Source organism: Callorhinus ursinus, unplaced genomic scaffold, assembly GCF_003265705.2.
Source record: "Callorhinus ursinus isolate GAN/ISIS: 27379988/994484 unplaced genomic scaffold, GSC_fseal_2.0 scaffold26, whole genome shotgun sequence".
In the NCBI taxonomy this organism is placed as follows: Eukaryota; Metazoa; Chordata; class Mammalia; order Carnivora; family Otariidae; genus Callorhinus; species Callorhinus ursinus.
In genome coordinates this window covers 21403980-21425969 of record NW_027397088.1, presented here as the reverse complement: position 1 = coordinate 21425969, position 21990 = coordinate 21403980, and the positions used below count along the sequence as shown (strand labels likewise).

Sequence of the window (21990 nt, the reverse complement as noted above, 5' to 3'; positions counted from 1 at the left end):
CAATTCCAAAAATATGCCCCCACACAGCACAAAAACTAACCAATTCATTTTCACTGAAAAACTCTTTTGATTTGGAGATATCTATGTACCTGTACTTGCCTGAGGACCTTGCATCCCCTGCCCCATCATTTCCAAAGCAACAAAATCTCTAGCCTTCCTTCAAGACCTGTTTTAAGTTCCCCTAACATTTATTGATCACCTAGTATGTGCCTGTTTTCATGAATTTTGTATGAGGCACTGTGTTAGTTTGCAGGGCAGAGAGACAGATTGTACCTATTGTCTTCCCAGGGTAGATGTTACCTGGTTATCCTTCCTGACTGCATACAACTGAATATATTCTATTCCTCTTCTGGCAGGAAAAACTTCTAGAATGCTCATGATAACTATTTGCTTTCTGTTGGATTTAACTCATCACTACACCACAATCTCCCTGAGACTCATACATCAGCGGTCTCTCTACATCATTTAGCACAGTGTTCTACAAGGCAGAACCTTTACATAAATATCCACTGAATTAAATCTTGACAAGGAGCAATGGGCCCCAACTCACATAATGGAGTTTAGTAGAAACAAATAGAAAATCTTCCATTTAAGAAATGATGGGTATTAAAGAGGGCACGTACTGAATGGAGCACTGGGTGTTATACGCAAACAATGAATCATGGAACAAACACTACATCAAAAACTAACGATGTAATGTATGGTGAATAACGTAACGTAACAAAACAAAACAAAAAAAGAAAGAAATGAAACACGAGCAGCATAAGCATTAGGTGGGGAAGCCCGGCCTTGTGATTTGAACAAAATACCTCAACATTTTAGCTAATAAAAAACTTAAATATTTCCAATATACTCTTTAGGCGGGGTCTCACTCTGAAAGGCTAAGGCACGCGTAGCATATGTGAAGCATTTTCCCATCCAAAAACCCACAGAAACTGACTCTTCCTATTTGTCCCAGACATGGTCTTAGAAGACCTCACAACAAAACATTAGAAGAAAGAGCTTCCCAATGAGAACTGGCATTTAACATAAAATCTCTTAGCCATTCAAAAAAAAAAAAAAAGAAAAGAAAAGAAACAGGAACCTGGCTGATTCAGTCAGAAGAGCATGCAACTCTTGAGTTTGAGCCCCATGCTGGGCGAAGAGATTACCTAATAAAATCTTTTTTTAAAATATTTATTTAAGAGAGAGAGAGAGAGAGAGCACAAGCAGGGGAGAGGGACAGAGGGAGCAGCAGACTCCCCACTGAGCTTGGGAGCCTGATGTGGGACTCAATCCCAGGACCCCAAGATTATGACCTGAGCCGAAAGCAAACACTTAACCAACTGAGCCACCTAGGTGCCCTTAAAAATAAAATCTTAAAAAAAAAGAAGAAGAAGAAGAAGAAAATCTCTTAGCCATTCCCAGTCTGAGGTACAGTTCAGTGTAGCAACTCATCTTGCCCTCCTTGGAAGCTGTGAAATAATGTTATTTGTGCCTGGGTTTCTGCCACTTCCAAAGTGATTTTGGAATTTTGTTAAGTTAAACTTTGTACTCTCTTGTTTCTTTGATTATTTACTTAACATTCCAGGGATAAAACTGTTCAAAAGGCAAGTCTAGATTTTACCCTCTGCTGTTCTTAGCAGAAAAAGATTCACTGCAATGGTCTGGGCACTGATGTCTCATTTCCCCGGTCTCATCTGACTATGAATTTTGCAGCCCACTTTGAAAACATCGTATACACACCCATCTGACTTGGCGCTCTTTGCTGTCACGACCACAGGGCTTATCACTTCTGGGGTCCTTTTATTCTTCCCTGTATGCTGTTCTCAGCGATTCTACCTTCAAGTAGATTTTTTTTTTTTTTTACACAGGTGCGTATTTCCTTAATAAATAAAAAAGTTGATGTAGCAGAATAGAAGGGAATGTATTGTTTAAAGTCAGCTTTAGGCTTATACCCTAGTTGGGGTTGTCCAAGTTGCCAAGATAAGTTTCCTTTTCCTTACATGAGGTTAATACTATCGAGATCTCAGTGCTGTTTTCAGAAGAGAATCTTTAAACCTCTGAACATGGGAGCTGAGATGTGTAGAAAGACATACGTGTGTATATTCTTTCTGTCTGATGGCTTTCCATTACCACATGCAAGAATGAGCACCTCTCCACTTCAGTGCTATCTAAAGGACTGAGCGTACTTCTCCAGATTAATTTCAAATTCCCTTATTCCCTAAACCATCCCTTGCATGCAGTTTAGACAGCTGAGTCATGCTCACCTCCAGCCCGATACTTCTTTCAGGAATTACGGGCATGTTTTCGATTTCTGTTGTTCTTCGTAGATCAGTCTTGTTACAGCCCCCTACAACACAAACGTTAGCTTATAACCTTGAAGATCAAATTAGTATTTCCTTTCAATGTGCACTCTTCCTGTTTCTTCTGAGAGGCATTCTGCCCAATCCATGACTCCATCATTTTATATACAAAGTCCTGGTCTAGAAAACCATATCCTGTTCCTAGTATCATTTACAAAGGCTTGTTCCTTTGTTACATCCTTTTTCCTCTACCAAGTTACAATGTCAACTCTCCAATCTTGTCTCTCAAAAGCCCTCAATTTACTCTGAGAGTCCGTTAGGGACATCCATGCTATTCTAAGGCAAAAACAAGAAAACATTTACAAATAGAAAGGTTTTCTATTTTTTTTTTGAATGCTTACTGTATGCTAGGTCACCTCATAAGCCCTTTACACATATGAATGCGTCAAACCTCACAATTCTCCGAGGCAGATTATTCTCCCCATATAATAAGGAAAGTAAGACACAAAAATTTACAGAGTGATTAGAGAGCCCCTAGCCAGTAAGGGACAGATCAGACACTCAGACTCAGATACTCCAGTACCACTGCTGCTATAGGTAACTTCAGTCACAGGTGTGCTCAAACCTGCTTAGGTCAACACCGCTCCTTGCTGAATGCTGGGGTGACAAGATCTAAACTCAGTTTAGCTGCACACCAATGAAGGGGATAAGGAAGCAGTGTTCCTGGTGAGGAGAGAAACAGGACACAGTAGTTCTTTAAAAAATTAAATTTAATTAAATTTAAAAAAAACACACCTCCTCCTCATGCCCATCTACATGCAGACATCCCAGGTCAGACAAGGAGATGATGGATGAGGGGACAGTGGGTTTTTAGCTCTTGCACCCCACTTTCTCATGTCCCTGAGAAAGCCTGAAAGTGTTAGGAGAATCCCTCCCCTCTCTTCTCCAGAAAATCTGCACTTTATTATAGGCTGGCAGATAATCTCCTACACCGTGTCCTCTTCTGCTTCCGATACACATACCAGTTTTTACAATTCGGGATCCAGAAGTAAACCTATTTCTTGACTTGCTCTCTAGTTACAAATACATTCGTTTCACAATTCGTCCAGGTGGACAACTGTGTGCAGTTTCTATATGCATGTTACGTACTTTCATCACACTGTTTAAAGGTGTGTCTGTTGAAGAACCATGACCACAACTAAAAACACTATTTTTACAAGTTTTTTCCAACATTTCGCCTTTCACTTAAACCATGTGTTACTAAGATGCAGATCTTTTGGAACGTCTTTTTATATTTAAAAAATATTAACTGGGGGCGCCTGGGTGGCTCAGTCTGTTAAAGTGTCCAACTCTTGATTTGGGCTCAGGTCATGATCTTGGGGTCATGGGATCGAGCCCTGCGGCGGGCTGCACACTGGGTGTGGAACCTGCTTGAGATTCTCTCCCTCTGCCCTTCACCCCCATCCACGCTCGCTAAAAAAATAAAAAATAAAAATAAATTTTAAAAATATTAACTGAGCTATGACATGAACAGAAGCTTCGATCTTCCACTGTCCTTCAATGGCTTCATCTTCTGCCTCTCCCAGGTCACATACTTTAAGATCCAAACACACCTACCTACCTCATACATTGTTTTCACACCTGAAATGCCCTTTCCATACTCCATTCAACAAATGTTTATTTAGACAAGAAACAAAGTCGAACTGTGAGCCTCTGCCCAGTGGGGGAGGTGGGGGAAGCAGCCGTCTTTCAACTAACCATGCAAATAACATAGGAGTGCAGGTGTGATAAGTACCCCCAAAAAAGGCGAGATACTTGAGCTCTTAGAGCAGAAGGGATCTGACTTAAGGAAGTCAGGGCTTGCCTAAAGAAGTAACATGGGATCTAGAATCTCCAGGAATGAACGGGAAAGAGAGATGGAGCAGCTTTCCAGGGAGAGAGATGTGCAAAGGCCCCGGGGTCAGAGAAGGCTGGTGAGTAAGAGGCGGCTAAAGAAGGCAACGTCCTTCTTGGCTTTCAAAATCCATCCTCTTCCATCAAATCCTGCTCAAATGTCACTTCCTATGTGAAGCTGTTCCTCCTCTTGATCTTCACTGTAAATGGATATGTTCCTCATACCATTATAGCATTTCTTTTATCCTTCTGTTAGCACTTAGCTCACTGTATTGCAATTATCTGTTTATACATCTGTCTCCCTCACTAGAGTAAGAATTAATGGAGGACAGGAGCAATAAACCATGACCCTTGTGTCTCTGTACAATCACAGATAAGCAAATTTTAAATGCCAAGTGTTTTATGAATGAAATACAACTACCCATGCCATGCACACCCAAGCATTTTACCTTGAAATTGCTTTACCTACTTTGTGAGTTCTCTACACTTTTTGCAAAGACTCAGCTGTAAAGTAGCAACTCTTTAAAAAAACGTTGTTTCCACCCCAACCTTAATGAATCATGAGGTGTTATTTACTTCAGCATCAGAAATAGCTGCCCAGACTTTGTTAGCACAACATAATTCATTTTATAAATATCACACAATTATCTAATTTCTAAAAGTCTCTGCATGCTTTGAAAGGTGTTATTTTGGAAACAAGTCCTGGCCCATCCTAGGGAAATTCCCAAACCGGCATTGTCATGGCTAAGTAAATCTCCAGAAGCAATGACAGGCCAGAGAGGAAGCATAAATCCCCTGCACTGCTGTGTACATTCGGAGTGCTGACAGCCCGGCGAGGGGGGTCTCCACCCACCCCCACCCCCCGTCACAGCTGCACTCACCTGGCCTGCTTGCCCTTACAGGTAATAATTCTAGAGCACAGCAAGGCCAACACCGGGCTGCCCTCCACGAGCACGGCACCAGCTGCCCTGCCCTGCCTGCCCATGGAGGACTCGCCAGGATTATGGAACAGTGGCGGGCTGGTTTGCTGAGCCCTCCAAATGGGACTAACCGCCTTGGAGGTTCTCCTTGCATGGGGTCAGCAACTCCAATGCAGATACTCCTGCCACTTCCAGATCCAATTCTAGGGAGACGAAAAGCAATGAAATCAAGATTAGGGTATTCCTGCGGCAACCCAATCCTCAGGCTCTCAGGCTATTCGATCCAGGGTTGTCAGACAGACCGTTGGTGGGGGGGGTGGGGGTTACCCCTATCTGGACCTGACATCTCTGCAGGATTGTGGGGGAGGTCAGCAGGGGTAGGAATGGTAATTTAAAACCGTGCCTCCTGGAGCCGTGTTTACGAATTCAAGCAGATGTGTGCTTATCATTCCCATACTCACAGGCACACTCCTGGAGCCCCTGAACTAAGAGCATATCCCTGAGAACAGCCCTCACTCAGCCCGCTGCACACCACTTCCTCCTCCAACTTGTCTCCGCTCTGAAGGGCAGGATGTGGACTGCCTGGGAAAGGAGCCCTCCCCAGCCCAGCCAGACGGCTGCCCTTTGATCTCTTCCCCCCAGACCGTGTTACTTTGTAGGCTGGGGTTTCTTTTTTTTTTTTTTTTAATCTGGCATACATGGAAGTTAGTACTTTATTACAGATTTCCTGCCTTTATCTCACTTAATTATAAAATCTCCTGGGAAGGAGGAAAGGATTCTCTGAAATGCCAGGGAAAGCGAGCAGACCCCATCAAGGAAGGAGGGGAGGCGCCCTGACCCGGTGGTCTGTGCAGGGCACTTCTGATAGTGATGCAGTCAGCTTTGTTTCGCAATCCCGCATGACTTCATCCGTTTCATTCCCAGGATGGAAGCTGTTTGTCTTACACACCGGAGTCCTTGGCCCGCGTCCCTTTTCTCAGACAGGACCAGGCTGAGGGAAAAACGGCGGGGGGGGGGGGGGGGGTTCAGACAGGGGGCGGGAGGGAGAGTCCCCAGCAACCCCTGGTCTGAGCTTCCATGCCCAGGTCCATCCTGGGGCCTGTATTCGTGCTTCACACACAGCCCACCTTCTAAGGAAAGGGACGTCCCTGGGAATGGGTCAGAAGGAAGCATCCTGCTCTGGGAGCTCCTGGCCAGTGGTCCGTCCCCAGTCGCCTCCTCCAAAAAGGCACCCCTCCTCACCATGTTTTGGTTCCCTGCGCATGCCTTATGAGGGGCATTTCCCATCGTTTTAGCAAAGCGTTTGTTAACCTATCAGTCACTCCCAAGAGCACGTAAGCCCCAAGAGGACAGAAAATGTGTAGGATATAGTAGGCACTCAAATGTGAATGAAAATAATGAAGAATTCCCAATCACCAGGCTGTCAACATGAAGTCTCAAGCCAAAAACAATGTTTTTCACTGGTAGACTTCAAATACCAAAGAGCTTTTAAATATATTAAGTAAACCAGTATTTATTCAGAAATTATTAGAGGCTAGGATTAGTACTAGTAGACAAATTTCAACCCATAAAAGCGGCCTTCCTTCACCCAAAAACTTGGTTTTCCCTCTAATGTGATGTATTCTGTGGGAGTTACAAACCATTTACTGAGTAGCTGTATTCCTCACCTTTGAACGCTTTTAAAAAAGAACCTTATGTCTACACAAACCCACTCTGAGCCCTTGAGAAAATGCCCCAGAGCAGACCCCAGCATTGGCCCCACTCCATCCGCCTGTCACTCTGACACCAGGGTGTACCACTTTTCTAGCTTCATAATGCTGCACTGAAGTTCACTAGCTTGGGTCCAGCTCCCTGGACCAATGGACAGAATTCGCCTCCCGGTCTTCTCTGGTTTTGACTCAGCACTCCTGCAGACGAGACACATTAGCCCTAACGCTCCGTACACTACAAACACAGGAAAACTGTAGGGAAGATTATAAACATATCTCCAAGCGCTTGCACGTCTCTGAAATGTTGTCTCATCTCCCCTCACAGCTGAGATGTGTCGAAAGGTAGATCTCAGGATCCAAAGGACCGATTATTTAACATAAAAATGCTTTAACAGTAATTCAGGGTTCCCTGCTCTGAAAGTAGACAAGTATGTTCTAGAATCCAGGTGTCAGCAAACTTTTTTCTTTTAATGGCCAGATAAATATTTTTAGATTTATCTTTGTGCCAAATACTCAATTGTGCCCCTGTAGCCCCAAAACAACCATAGACAATACGTAAATGGGTGAACATGGCTTTCTTCCAATAAACTTTATTTACAAAACCAGCTGATATAATCAGTGGTTGAATTCAACATTCCCAAGTAATACTAAATGATGGAAGATCCAAACTTCAATAACGCTGTCCCAAGCACAGTTCTGTCAGCTAGCACTGAATTTGGGCTAAAAGCAACTCAACTGCCCTGGGCTAGTGCCTTGGTAAAGAAGTATATGTGATAATAATCTTTTGTGTTTGAAGACCATGCTTCAGAACTGTTGAAATGTTTCCACCATCAGCGGAAATCCATGTTTTCACTTTAAAAGAACTTTGAGCATTAGGAACCTGCATTTATATAAGAGCCAAAGAGCTAGATGTTATGTATAAAAGCTGTATAAACTCAGGAAAGGTAACTAGCCCATGCAGGCATCCAATTAATGACTCTGATCTGAACACAAGCATCAGCGGGGATCTACTCGGTGCCACCCCATTCACTCACGGTTGAGAGCACCGCACTAGGTCATAGGGATAAGAATATCTAATAACAAAAGTATATATCCAGAAATATTAGCCCTGAACGGGATGTGATGGTCCATCTACGAAAACCATTAAAATTATGCCAAGAAAATGAGGTAGGAAGAAACTGAATCTTGCCCAAGATCCCAAAGCCAGGTTATAGAGAAGTCAAGACCACAGGACAGTCAACCCTGCATCCTAAGAAGTAGGGACAATGTCAAGTACGACTCAACACTGTATTCCCAGCCCTGACAACTGTTCCTGGCACACAGAAGCCAATTAAATATTGGCAGCAGACGTGAGTAAAGAACATAATGACGACAAATGAACCAGACCTCCATACTTTCCCATCAAAGTTGCACAGACTAATAAATTCTTTGTTCAAAAAGAATATTCCATGTGTAATTTTCTCCCTGATGTTGAATCGTGCACTTAGTCCTTCAGACACCGCAGTAAACTGCTGAACTAATGCAAGTAGCCTAAAGGAGTAGAAGCACCACTCCCGGCAGCTAATTCCGTCCCGGAGAATTATTTATGCATGACGAGAATCTGTCTGGAACATCAATGATGTCTTTATCTTCAACTACTACTCACAGAGGACTCAGCCTGAGTGTACTAATATTGTCCGCCCGGGGTTTCCCAGGACTTGCAAAATGTAACCCTGATTGCTCCGAGGGGTTATGGCTTATTTCACATTATCTACACCCACTCATCCATCACCGGGTGACTTGGTGGTATACAAAGCAAGCTCTTCAAAGCGAGGGTTAGGAGGCACTCTGACTATGCCCGACTGTTGCCATATTTTCCCTTCCTGACAACAGACAAGACAGATGCTGCCCCAGGAGACTTGGCTGCAGAGAGAAGTGCTCCTACTTGACCACCATAATATCTAAGTACCTCCCCCAGCTCCACACTTGAAGGTCAAGTGGAAACAACCTGCATTCCTTCCACAGGTGTTGGCCTTTTAAAAGGAATGCAGACTTTGAGCTCCATTTATGTTTTCAAAATATTGCTTTTTCTTTGAAGTAACTTGGAATGTGTAACTTTACCCAGACTGTGTGATTTTACTTCCACCCAGACTATATTTCTCCGACATGACTCTTCAATATCTCAACTATTAATTAAATGTTTTTACATAATCCCACAATAGAGAGCTGGAAGATAAGTTCTCTCCTACCTTCCCTTGGAAAAGCCGTGTGTGTGTGTGTGTGTGTGTGTGTGTTTGTTGTGGGGGGGGGGGGGGGAGAAGGATAGCAGCCTTAACTAAAAAGGCCAGAATATCAACAGACACTTTGGGCACTCCTAAGTCATCAACAATGACTAGTCAGGAGACTTTTCCAGAACCCAAGTAATTAAAGACAGGGAAAGGCCCCTGCTTAATCATCCAGCCTTTCAAAGAAAATCACTACCAAATATACTCAAATGATTTACAAAAATTCGGCCAATGTTCCCAACTATTGCAAAAGCAACAATAGTGATATTATATTAATTACCAAATCATTAAAACACTTAAAACATAAGACCTCAGGAAATAAATACTTCAGATAAAATTTTCTCAGTTCTTTGCTTTATTGAAAGAACACTCTTCTTCCCGAAGCAACACTGAACCTAGAGAAATGCTGAAATACTAAAAAGCAGCACACACGTGGGTACTTTTTATTTCACACGCACACACTTTTTCCAGAGTGACACATATACACCTTTGTAGAAGTGAAATGCCAAATTCAAAATAAATTCAAAACATCTACAAGATAAACTCATACATCTGAGGGGGTTTTCCCACAATTAAATTTGCAGGGCTATCAACAAACTCAGTTTATTTTAAGATTGCCTGCCCAATATATAAATTTCCCTTTGTGTTTGAAATACTTCTATCAGATAAGATAGCTTTTGTTTAAACTGCTATTTTCAGAATTTGCTCTGGGGTTTCAAATACACACAGTGAAGTAACTTGAGATTTCCTACTCCACTTTAAAAAGTGTGTTTTCTGTCTGTTTGTATTTAGTAATTTCCTGTAAAATAAACTCACATAATTAACTTTCCTTGCTCCAACCTACGTCCCACCCCACCCCCATTCCTACTTCCTGAGGATGGTAATAAAATGTTGATTACATTCCCCTGCTATCTGCCGCCTTCTCCTCCATACCCCTCCCTGGCTCCCTTCATCAGAAACTACACTCAGGTTTCAACCTTTGGTGGATGGAGGAGAGAGACCTGGGGCAGAAACCAAGAGCCAATCAGATTTAGGGAGTTCCTGTCCATCTGCATTTATTGGGTAGCCCCATTGCTCAGCTAGGGCCAATCAAGTGGGGGGAGAGATGTCCTGTTATTTTTGGTTTGTTTTTTCTTTTCCAAAATTCAGTGACATCCCTGGATCACACATCCCCCCACCACCACCCCCCGCCGAAGCTGTCTCTGGGGTGTATGGGAATGCCTCTCTCTGATTCCTAACCAAGAGTTGAGATGGCTGGGAGAATCGGTAGTCCTAAGAGACTCCAGACTGAAACAATACCCACCGACAATTACAGAATTCTATTTACAGATATAAATAGAAATCAAATCTGGCTTCTCATACAATGGAAATCAGCATATCTTCCTTCTTGATAATTAATCTCTCATTTCATACTACTTGAAAACTTCATAGATATCATACAAGTCATTCATTAGCATTATTACCTGGGCATTCCAAGAGCACACTTCCAAAGATGGCTCATAAGCAAAAAAAAAAAAAAAAGAAAGAAAAAATGTTGTGATTCCATCAAATTTTGTTGTTGGTACTTTCAGAACACAATGACCTTCATGTATATTGGTGTTTCTTACCCCAGGACTATTAACCTATTGGACCAAATAATTCTTCGTTGTGGATGGCTATCCTACAGGATGTCTAGCAGCATCCATGACCTCTAGACATTTGATTCAAGTATTATCTTCAACCCTTCCTGTTCATGACCAACAAAACGTCTCAGGACATTGGCTAATGTCCTGGGGACAAAATCACCACCAGTAGAACAAAAACATAGACCTTAAAATCAGAATAATAAAAGGTGCTATTCTTCATTCCCTATAGACAAAAATAGTGAAAATGCTAGCTACTTCATCATAGGAAGGGTTCACCCTTCTACTTCCAGACAGTGTCTCATACAGACCCCTCAACATTTGAAGTCCATGATGGTAACTAAGTTCGCAAATGACGCATCTGATTGTTAAAAACTTACTACCAAAAATAAAAGAGAACCCTAACATGGGAGCAGCCAATTATATAAGCCAATTAATAACAAAAATCAAAGAAACACATCAACAACAATACAATAATAGTAGGGGACTTTAACATCCCCCTCACTGAAATGAACAGATCATCTAAGCAAAGATCAACAAGGAAATGAAGACTTTAAATGACACACTGGACCAATGAACATCACAGATATATTTGAAACATTCCATCCCAAAGCAACGGAATACACATTCTTCTCCAGTGCCCATGGAACATTCTCCAGAATAGATCACATCCTAGGTCACAAATCAGGTCTCAACCAGTAGCAAAAGACTGGGATCATTCCCTGCATGTTTTCAGACCACAATGCTTTGAAACTAGAACTCAATCACAAGAGGAAAGTCGGAAAGAACTCAAATACACGGAGGCTAAAGAGCATCCTACTAAAGAATGAATGGGTCAACCAGGAAATTAAAGAAGAATTAAAAAAGTTTCATGGAAACCAATGAAAATGAAAACACAACTGTTCAAATCTTTGGGATGCAGCAAAGGCAGTCCTAAGAGGAAAGTATCTAGCAATACAAGCCTTTCTCAAGAAACAAGAAAGGTCTCAAATACACAACCTAACCCTACACCTAAAGGAGCTGGAGAGAGATCAGCAAATAAAGCCTAAACCCAGCAGGAGAAGAGAAATAGTAAAGATCAGAGCAGAAATCAATGAAAGAGAAACCAAAAGAACAATAGAACAGACCAACAAAACTAGGAGCTGGCTCTTTGAAAGAATTAATAAGATTGATAAACCCCTGGCCAGACTTATCAAAAAGAAAAGTGAACCAAATAAATAAAATCATGAATGAAAGAGGAGAGACCACAACCAACACCAAAGAAATACACAATTATAAGAACATATTAGGAGCAACAATATGCCAGCAAATTAGATAATCTGGAAGAAATGGATGCATTCCTAGAGATGTATAAACTACCAAAACCGAACCAGGAAGAAATAGAAAACCTGAACAGACCCCTAACCACTACAGAAATTGAAGCAGTTATCAAAAATCTCCCAACAAAGAGCCCAGGGCCAAATGGCTTCCCAGGGGAATTCTACCAAACATTTAAAGAAGAATTAATACCTTCTCTTCTGAAACTGTTCCAAAAAATAGAAATAGAAGGAAAACTTCCAAACTCATTATATGAGGCCAACATTACCTTGATCCCAAAATCAGACAAAGACCCCATCAAAAAGGAGAATTACAGACCAAGATCCCTGATGAACATGGGTGCAAAAATTCTCACCAAAATACTAGCCAATAGGATCCAACGGTACATTAAAAGGATGATTCACCACAACCAGGTGGGATTTATCCCTGGGCTGCAAGGTTGGTTCAACATCCACAAATCAATCAATGTGATACAATACATTAATAAAAGAAAGAACAAGAACCATATGATCCTCTCAATAGATGCAGAAAAAGCATTTGACAAAGTACAGCATCTTTTCTTGATTAAAACTCTTCAGAGTATAGGGATAGAGGGTACATACCTCAGTATCATAAAAGCCATCTATGAAAAACTCACAGCGAATATCATTCTCAATGGGGAAAAACTGAGAGCTTTCCCCCTAAGGTCAGGAACATGGCAGGGATGTCCACTATCACCAATGCTATTCAACATAGTACTAGAAGTCCTAGCCACAGCAATCAGACAACAAAAAGAAATCAAAGGCATCCGAATCAGCAAAGAAGTCAAATTCTCACTCTTTGCAGATGATCTGATACTTTATCTGGAAAACCCAAAGGACTCCACCCCAAAACTGCTAGAACCCATACAGGAATTCAGTAAAGTGGAAGGATATAAAATCAATGCACAGAAATCAGTGGCATTGCTATACACCACCAAGACAGAAGAAAGAGAAATTAAGGAGTCGATACCATTTAAAATTGCACCCAAAACCGTAAGATACCTAGGAATAAATCTAACCAAAGAGGCAAAGAATCTGTATTCAGAAAACTATAAAATACTCATGAAAGAAATTAAGACACAAAGAAATGGAAAAACGTTCCATGCTCATGGATTGGAAGAACAAACATTGTGAAGATGTCAACGCTGCCTAGAGCAATCTACACATTTAATGCAATCCCCATTAAAAGACCATCAACTTTTTTCAAAGAAATGGAACAAATAATCCTAAAATTTCTACGGAATGAGAAAAGACCTCAAATAGTCAGAGAATGTTGAAAAAGAAAAGCAAAGCTGGCGGCATCACAATTCCGGACTTCCAGCTCTTATTACAAAGCTGTCATCATCAAGACAGTATGGTACTGGTACAAAAACAGACACATAGATCAATGGAACAGAATCGAGAGCCCAGAAATGGACCCTCAACTCTATGGTCAACTCATCTTCGACAAAGCAGGAAAGAATGGCCCATGGAAAAGAGACAGTCTCTTTAACAAATGGTGTTGGGAAAATTGGACAGCCACATGCAGAAGAATGAAACTGGACCATTTCCTTACACCGCACACAAAAGTAGACTCAAAATGGTTGAAAGACCTAAATGGGAGACAAGAGTCCATCAAAATCCTAGAGGAGAACACAGGCAGCAACCTCTTTGACCTCAGCCGCAGCAACTTCTTCCTAGAAACATCGCCAAAGGCAAGGGAAGCAAGGGCAAAAATGAACTACTGGGACTTCATCAAGATAAAAAGCTTTTGCACAGCAAAGGAAACAATCAACAAAACCAAAAGCCAACCAACAGAATGGGAGAAGGTATTTGCAAATGACATATCAGATAAAGGGCTAGGATCCAAAACCTATAAAGAACTTATCAAACTCAACACCCAAAGAACAAATAATCCAATCAAGAAATGGGGAGAAGACCTGAGCAGGCATTTTTCCAAAGAAGACATCCAAATAGCCACAGACACATGAAAAAGTGCTCAACATTGCTCGGCATCAGGGAAATCCAAATCAAAACCTCAATGAGATACCACCTCACACCAGTCAGAATGGCTAAAATTAACACGTCAGAAAGGACAGATGTTGGCAGGGATGTGGAGAAAGGGGAACCGTCCTACACTGTTGGTGGGAATGCAAGCTGGTGCGGCCACTCTGGAAAACAGTATGGAGGTTCCTCAAAAAGTTGAAAGTAGAACTACCCTACAACCCAGCAGTTGCACTACTTAGTATTTACCCCAAAGATACAAATATAGTGATCCAAAGGGGTACGTGCACCCCGATGTTTATAGCAGCAATATCCACAATAGCCAAACTATGGAAAGAGCCAAGATGTCCATCGACAGATGAATGGATAAAGAAGATGTGGTGTATATATATATATACAGTGGAATATTATGCAGCCATCAAAAAAATGAAATCTTGCCATTTGCAACGACGTGGATGGGACTGGAGGGTATTATGCTAAGCGAAATAAATCAATCAGAGAAAGACATGTATCATATGATCTCACAGTATGAGGAATTCTTAATCTCAGGAAACAAATTGAGGGTTGCTAGAGTGGTGGGGGGTTGGAGAGATGGGGTGGCTGGGTGATAGACATTGGGGAGGGTATTTGCTATGGTGAGCGCTGTGAGTTGTGTAAGACTGATGAATCACAGACATGTACCTCTGAAACAAATAATACATTATATGTTAAAAAAAAAAAAAAAAAAGAAGATAGTAGGAAGGGAAAAATGAAGGGGGGGAAATTGGAGTGGAAGACGAACCATGAGAGACTATGGACCCTGAGAAACAAACTGAGGGATCTAGAGGGGAGGGGGTTGGGGGGATGGGTTAACCTGGTGATGGGTATTAAAGAGGGCATGTATTGAATGGAGCACTGGGTGTTATACGCAAACAATGAATCATGGAACACTACATCAAAAACTAATGATGTAATGTATGCTGATTAACATAATAAAATAAAATTTAAGAAAAACAATCTAATGAATCATGGCAAAAAAAAATCTTATTTTGATGTTTTGCATTTTGCAGTATTTTAAGACATTTTCATTTCATTTAAAAAAAAAAAAAAAGAATGAAAGAGAAGTCCCAAGGGATAAAATCATAAACATCTTCACAAACCAGAAATGCCAAGTAGCAAGACAGGCTAAGCCCAAGGATGTTGGAATCCTGAGTGGCTACACCGGTGGCGGTTCTGAGCTTGATGCCTGGCACACTCCACATCCAAGCAATTTCATTCCAAGGTGTACTAGAGAAGCTCTTGAATGTGTGCATCAGCTGACATGTGCAAGAGTGTCCATAAGTGCACTGTTATTGACAGTAAAGCAATGGAAATATACCTGCACTAATGGGACAATGAATATATTGTACAATTTGTAAACAATGCAATATTATCCATCACTACCATAGTAAAACTGCTGCTATAGGTAACACTAGTGAATCTTCAAATCAGGACTTTGGATAAAGAGCAAGTCACAAAAGACTGGCTAAATGTGATGGTATTTTTATGAAGTTTAAATATAAATCTAAGTCTGTTAAATCTATTTTTAAAAGCCCAACGTGTGTGTGTTTAAAAGCAAATAAGCAACACTAAATTCAGACTGGCGGTTTCCTCTGGGGAGGAAGTAAAAGGTTATACACAGGTAAGGGAAACTGCATTGGAAATGCCCGTGGTGAATTAACTGGTACTCACTTAACAGCATGCTTCATAACATATAATATCTAATATTACATATATAATAGTATGTGTGCATGTGTATACTCTCTGTATATGTTAAATATCATATAACAGTTTTTAAATTAGGGGGAAAAAAGGGGAAAAGAGACCTAAGAAAAATGGCAAACAAACAAAAAAAATGAACACAAATATTAGAGGACAGATTTCAGTAAAAAAGTGAAGTCAAGGGATGACACAAGCATGGGGATATATGAAACAACAAGCCAAGCAACTGGCAAAATATTAGTAAATTTGATGAACTGACTGAGAAAGTACTAACCAATTTTTTTTTTTTATGTTAAGAAGTGTAAATTTCAAACTCTGGCAACAAACACAAGATGAGAAGGGTTGTTTAATAGATAGGTAAGCCAAGCTTACCTTTTCTTTTCATAGTCAGGAAGAAGGTAAACATACTGAAGAACTATTGATTTTATTAGGAAACTGTTATATGACACATAGTATATTAAGCACTTAAAAGCAATCACTGGAAAACATTAGAAATTTCACCTGTGCGTTCCAGTGGGGAAAAGGGGGGGCAATCATATCAGGAAATGAGGAAAAAGAACCCAAAAGAAAAAGTGGTAAATAGGAACGACTAAGTTGTAAAGAGGTAGAAATAAAATAATGTAATTACAGTAAGTGCATATTGATAAAAGGCACTTACTAAAAGAGTCTGATATAGGCTTAACAGAGAAAACTGAAACAATACACCAAGAAAATCTGAATATAAAAGGATCAGAGAAGATAATCCTGGTAAGGCAAATAACCAGAAGTAAGGCTGTGTTACAATAAATATCAAAAAAAGTAGAATTTAAGGAAAACATCTGAAGGGTTAAATATGGACTCTACATCATTAAAAAAAAAATCCATGAACCTGTAACATTCATAAGCTTATGTTCACCAACTATAGCCTTAAAAAAACAAAACGCAAAAACAGAATTATGATGCGATCCTGTCAAGCCCAAAATTGTACTGAGATGTTAACACACCTCTGTCAAACACTGTTAATCAAGTAAAATATTAGTCAGGATATAAAAAATTAAAATCAACTATCCAATAAATACATATAGAATCCTGTAGCCAGCAAGTAGAGCATACCCATTCTTTTCAAATACACATAGAATAGTTACTAAAACCAACTCTGTACTGTCATAAATGAGGTCTTCATAAAAATTCAAGGACCCATATCATACAGAACTTCTTCTTAAAATTATTAAAATAAAGATATTAAGCATTTATATGGAAAGAAAGGAAAAGTAATGAGCTGACTATCCAACTTAAGATCAATAAAAAAAAAAAACCTCACAAAATAAGAAACTAAAAACATAAGAAAAAATACGTAAATAAAAAATAGAGATGATGAACCAAACCAGAAGTTTTTTTGGATATTATTAAGAGATATGAACCTCTGTCAGGATAATGAAAAATAGAGAAGGGGACACTATCAAGAGGGATACACACATCAGGCATTAAAATCAAGAGAGTACCTGAACCATTTATGCCAATAAAACTGAAAATTACATAGTATTATAGTTTCTCTTTATTGAAGTATCACAGCTAATAATTGAGGAATTATATTCACCAGTTTGGAAACCCTAAGGAAATAATGCATCTGAGTAACGATCCATAATGACTGCTAAAATCATAAAAATAACTGGGCCTCATGAGCCTCCTGATAAAACACATCACAAACAATTCATACCGAAAAAAAAAAGAGAGAGCAAGAGAAAGAGCCTAAATCCAAGGAAACATCTACACTAGTGTTGTCTGTGGTGGAATATGACAAACCAATCTTATAACTTACATGAAGAACCAAAGGACAAGAAAAATTAAGAAAATTCTGAAGAACAAAACACAGAGGGGAGAGACACCCTATAATGGGACAACACTCTACATACTCTGTCATTGGGACAAAGACACACAATGCAGGGACTGACAATTAGACCATGGAACAGAATCAAGATTCCCAACACAAACTCATGGACACAGGGAAAACAGAGCATGTCAAGAAGTCACTGGCAGCCTGGAATCTGGGTTTGGGAAGACATCGCAACCTACACACCCATGGACGCATTAACACAATTCAGAAAAGCCAAAGGAGGAACGAATTCTGTGGACAGCCAGAAAAGCACTGAGCGCCTCCATGTCACCGATACAGCCTGAGGTGGGATCTTTGGGATGGATGGTTACAGTAGGGAGGGCAGTGATCAAGGACACCTGAACAACCACACAGGGCCAAAGAGCAACAAGGAGACGGCAATGGTGAACGCAAACACACAAGGAAGGTGGGAGAAAATGGAATCATCTGAATCCAAATCCATTCGACACTGAATCCCTACCACCACAGACTGAATTTCAGGACCCCTGCCTAAAGAGTGAGGGATCTCAATTCACATATATCATCACCAGCAACATCATCATGTGGCACTGTGGTATAACACCAGGAACCCTGAACTTGAATTCAAGTCAAGACCTAAGGTCCAAGCCTGGTAAGTACGGGGTGGTGGGATAGCCTGGGCTTGTTTTACACACACCCCTGCACTTACCAGGATCTTGAATAAGTTACTTCTTCATGTCTCCATGTCCCCACGGGTAAAACAAGGATAACAGTAGAGTACCTCCCTAATAGGAGTGTGAAGATTTAAAAATTTAATATGTGTAAAGCACTTAGAAAAGCTCTCAGAAAACAGTAAGCACTCAATAAACCCTAGCTGTTATTATTACCAGCTTTCTAGTTGAATGCCTTTGGGCCTAAGTCCTTGAAATCCCTGAGCTTCTGTTTCCTTCTTTTTAAAAACATAATATTCCTGTCCTCATAACATTGCTATATGGTTGTAGAAGCAAATAAAAAGGAAAACAGCTTCATAAATTGCCAGTGTTATACCAATAGTAGTTATAGAACTAAGTTCCACTGCATTTCAAAGAATCAAGAGCTCTTCTTCTTATACTGACTGTTATTTGCTAACTCCCTGGGTTGCCAAGAACTTCATACAGCAATTTCATTTTACAAAATTAGCCACTCTCAGTTCATAATACGTAATTAAAGGAATTTTCTCCAGAAATCTAACACATTAATCAGCTGGATACAGCAGATGGATGTCCAACCATTAGAGATGTCTCAAAAATTTAGTTAACCTTTAACAAAAATACGTGTACACACGGGTCGACAAGATCAGACTTAAAAGATGTGAATGCCACTTCTTAAGGCACTATATTCGCAATGTTTATCCTTTCTTTTTACTCCTATTTTTAAAATGTAGGACAACTTTTTTGATAAAGCTTTTCTGCAAATTCATCTCCGGAGAGGAGAAGAAATAAGGCTAATGCATGCTCATAAAAGAGGCTATCTAAAGGTTTCCAAAAGCAAAATTGGAGAATACAAATATATCTCTGGAAAATGGGTAATTCTGGAGTCAGTATCATAAAATACCCCCCTCCACCCAGCGCTCCTCTTCCACTTTCAAAGCTGGCCCCAGATTATTGAAGAAGAGGTTAATATCTTTGTGGATGGGTCAAATCCTCTGTTCCTTTTCCTCATCAGCTCTTCATAACTATTCCTACCTACTCTCTTTCACTTTTGATAATTTTACTGATTGTCAACTGCCTTTACCAGACAATGAAAAGAGATAATGGGAAGGCAAAAAATCATATCAAATTAATCCATCCTTCTTCTTTCAGGCAGCTCTGATGAAGAGTTTAAGGGGCAGAAAAAAATAGCCAAAAATGATGGCTTAAAATTATTTGAGTCAATAGACACATGATGAATAATGAGAAGGAAGTCACAGCATACAAGCTTTTTAAAACTGTAAAGAAACCTACCAGGTTACTCATTTTTATATATAGAGATAAAACCTGAATTCCAAATTTGTAAAGCAATCAGTAACCCAGCATATTTTGAGTCTGAGAGGTATGTACCGGTATTCCAAGTAAATTCTTAGAGTAAAAGACTGCGAAAATAATCAGCATATGGAGCCTAGCCAGAGCAAGAAACAGGGGAGATCACCAACCATAAAGAGCACGTCATGCCCCACCATGAGATGAGAATGAGCTAACATACACAGGAAGTTGATTTATGATGAAGTGACCCTTCAAGACATTTCGGAAAGGATGGTATTTTCAACAAATGACTGGTTCAAATAAAGTGGTCTTTTATTTCACAGCTTACATAAAAGTCAATTCTGAGTGGGCTGTAGATCTACATGTGAAAAATAAAACAATAAAGATTCCAGAAAATGACATGGAGATAGAAAAAATAATTCGACAGAACACAAATGACATTAATCACAAAGGAAAAGACTGATGAATTTGAGGACATTAATATTAATATCTCCTATTCATCAAAAGGCACCATTATGAGAGCAAAAAGGCAAACCACAGAGTGGGCAAAGATACTTGTAACACACTTAACTATCAAAAGGCTCTTTTCCAAAGTACACAAAGAACTCTTACAAGTCAAAAAAAATGAAGTAAAATTCAATAAAAAATGGGCAAGTAATTTGATCAAGTTGCTCAAAAAGAAGGATCCACATGTGCACTAAGTGTAAGAAAAGGTGGCTGGCCGGATATTCACCCAAAGAATACAAAAATACTAATTCAAAGGGATCCATGCACCCCAAAGTTTATGGCAGCATTATTTACAATAGCCAAATTATGGACGTAGCCCAAGTGTCCATCAATTGATAAATGGATAAAGATGTGGTATACATATATACAATGGAATATTACTCAGCCATAAAAAAGCCCCAAGGAAACTTGCCATTTGCAACAACAACCTGGATGGATCTAGAGAGTATAATACTTAGTGGAATAAGTCAGAGAAAGACAAATACCATATGATTTCATTCATATGTAGAATTTAAGAAACAAATGAGCAAAGGGGAAAAAAGACAAATCAAGAAACACACTCTTAATTATAGAGAACTAATGATTACCAGAGAGGAAGGTGGGGGGGAGTGGGGGGGGGGGGGCGCGGGGGGGGACAGGTGAAGGGGATTAAGAATCGCACTTGTTATGATGAGCACTGGGTGATGTAAAGAAGTGTTAACTCACAGTATTGTACACCTGAAAACAATATAACACTATGTGTTAACCAACTGGAATTAAAATAAAACTTAGAAAAAAAGGTTGTTGACTTCATTAGCCATTAGAGGGAAATATAAATTAAGGCAATGATGAGATACTTTTACAAACCCACCAGAATGGCAAAAATGAACATGTCTCACAACAGCAAATGTTGACACAATGTAGAGCAATGGAGAAACTTGGTTCACAACCTCCTCGGGAGCTTCCCAGGTATAAGCTCAACCTCCCCTCAGCACCAAATCCTCACTATAGGGAGGACAGAGAGAGACCAAAGACAGAGGCCAGCCACCCCAGGTTGGTAGGTGGAGGTTTTAATGAAGCAAAAGGAACTTACATATGAGGCTTGTCTTGGGTCACAGCAAGACCAGTGGATTCCCCACACACGCCTTATCTTAAAAGTTTACATAGAGACCCTAACCGGGCTCAGTCATGTATACAATGCAGGTGTTCTCCACACCATGTCACTATCTCAAGGCTATGTTCTTGGAGCAGCCTCTGGGCTCAGGAAAGGCAAGGGGAACCCACATTCCAGCAGGAGGTGGGGGTGGAGGCGGGCAGTGATGAGGAGCCTCTGATCACCTAGGTCAAGGCTCAGGGGTCAACTGGTAGTCACGTCTTCTCAATCACCTTCTCCAACAAAACTTCATACCCTTGTACTGGTAGTATAAAAATGTACAACTAGCTTCAAAATCTCTATGGCAATGCCAACTGAGTATATGAAAACCTCCTAACCCAGCAATGTTGCTCCTGAGGCATGTGTGTTTCTGTGAATATGTGCATATTGAACAGAACCATATACACATGTATCAAAAGATTTGTCCAAAAACAATAAAGGTTTTTGTACAAATCTCTTTTTCGTAGCATCATTATTGAGGCCAAAAACTGGAAAGAACCTATGTCCATTAACAACAGAATGGATGACCGATCCAGTGAAATTTTACAGGATGCCTAAAATAAATATGAGTACACCTTTGAACCTTTCAAACATGACGTGGGGGCAGGGAGAGGGAGCCAAACTTGAAAGCATATAAACAATGATATTCCATTTGTATAGAGTTCAAAATCTGGCAAAACTAATCTAAGGGAAGCCATGAGGATGGTTTCTGAGGTGCCGGGAATGACTCGAGAATCTATAGTATTCTTTGAGCCATGCACTTATGA

At 40.3% G+C, this 21990-nt stretch overlaps 1 long non-coding RNA gene across 1 annotated transcript in view; it reads right to left on the bottom strand.

Moving 5' to 3' along the window:
• Positions 1-2255: 2255 nt before the first annotated feature.
• LOC141370106 (uncharacterized) overlaps positions 2256-21990 on the bottom strand; it is a 223151-nt gene continuing 203416 nt past the window's right edge. Inside the window, exon 6 of the long non-coding RNA XR_012373857.1 lies at positions 2256-2332. This is a non-coding gene — a long non-coding RNA (uncharacterized lncRNA). The remainder of the gene's footprint in view (positions 2333-21990) is intronic.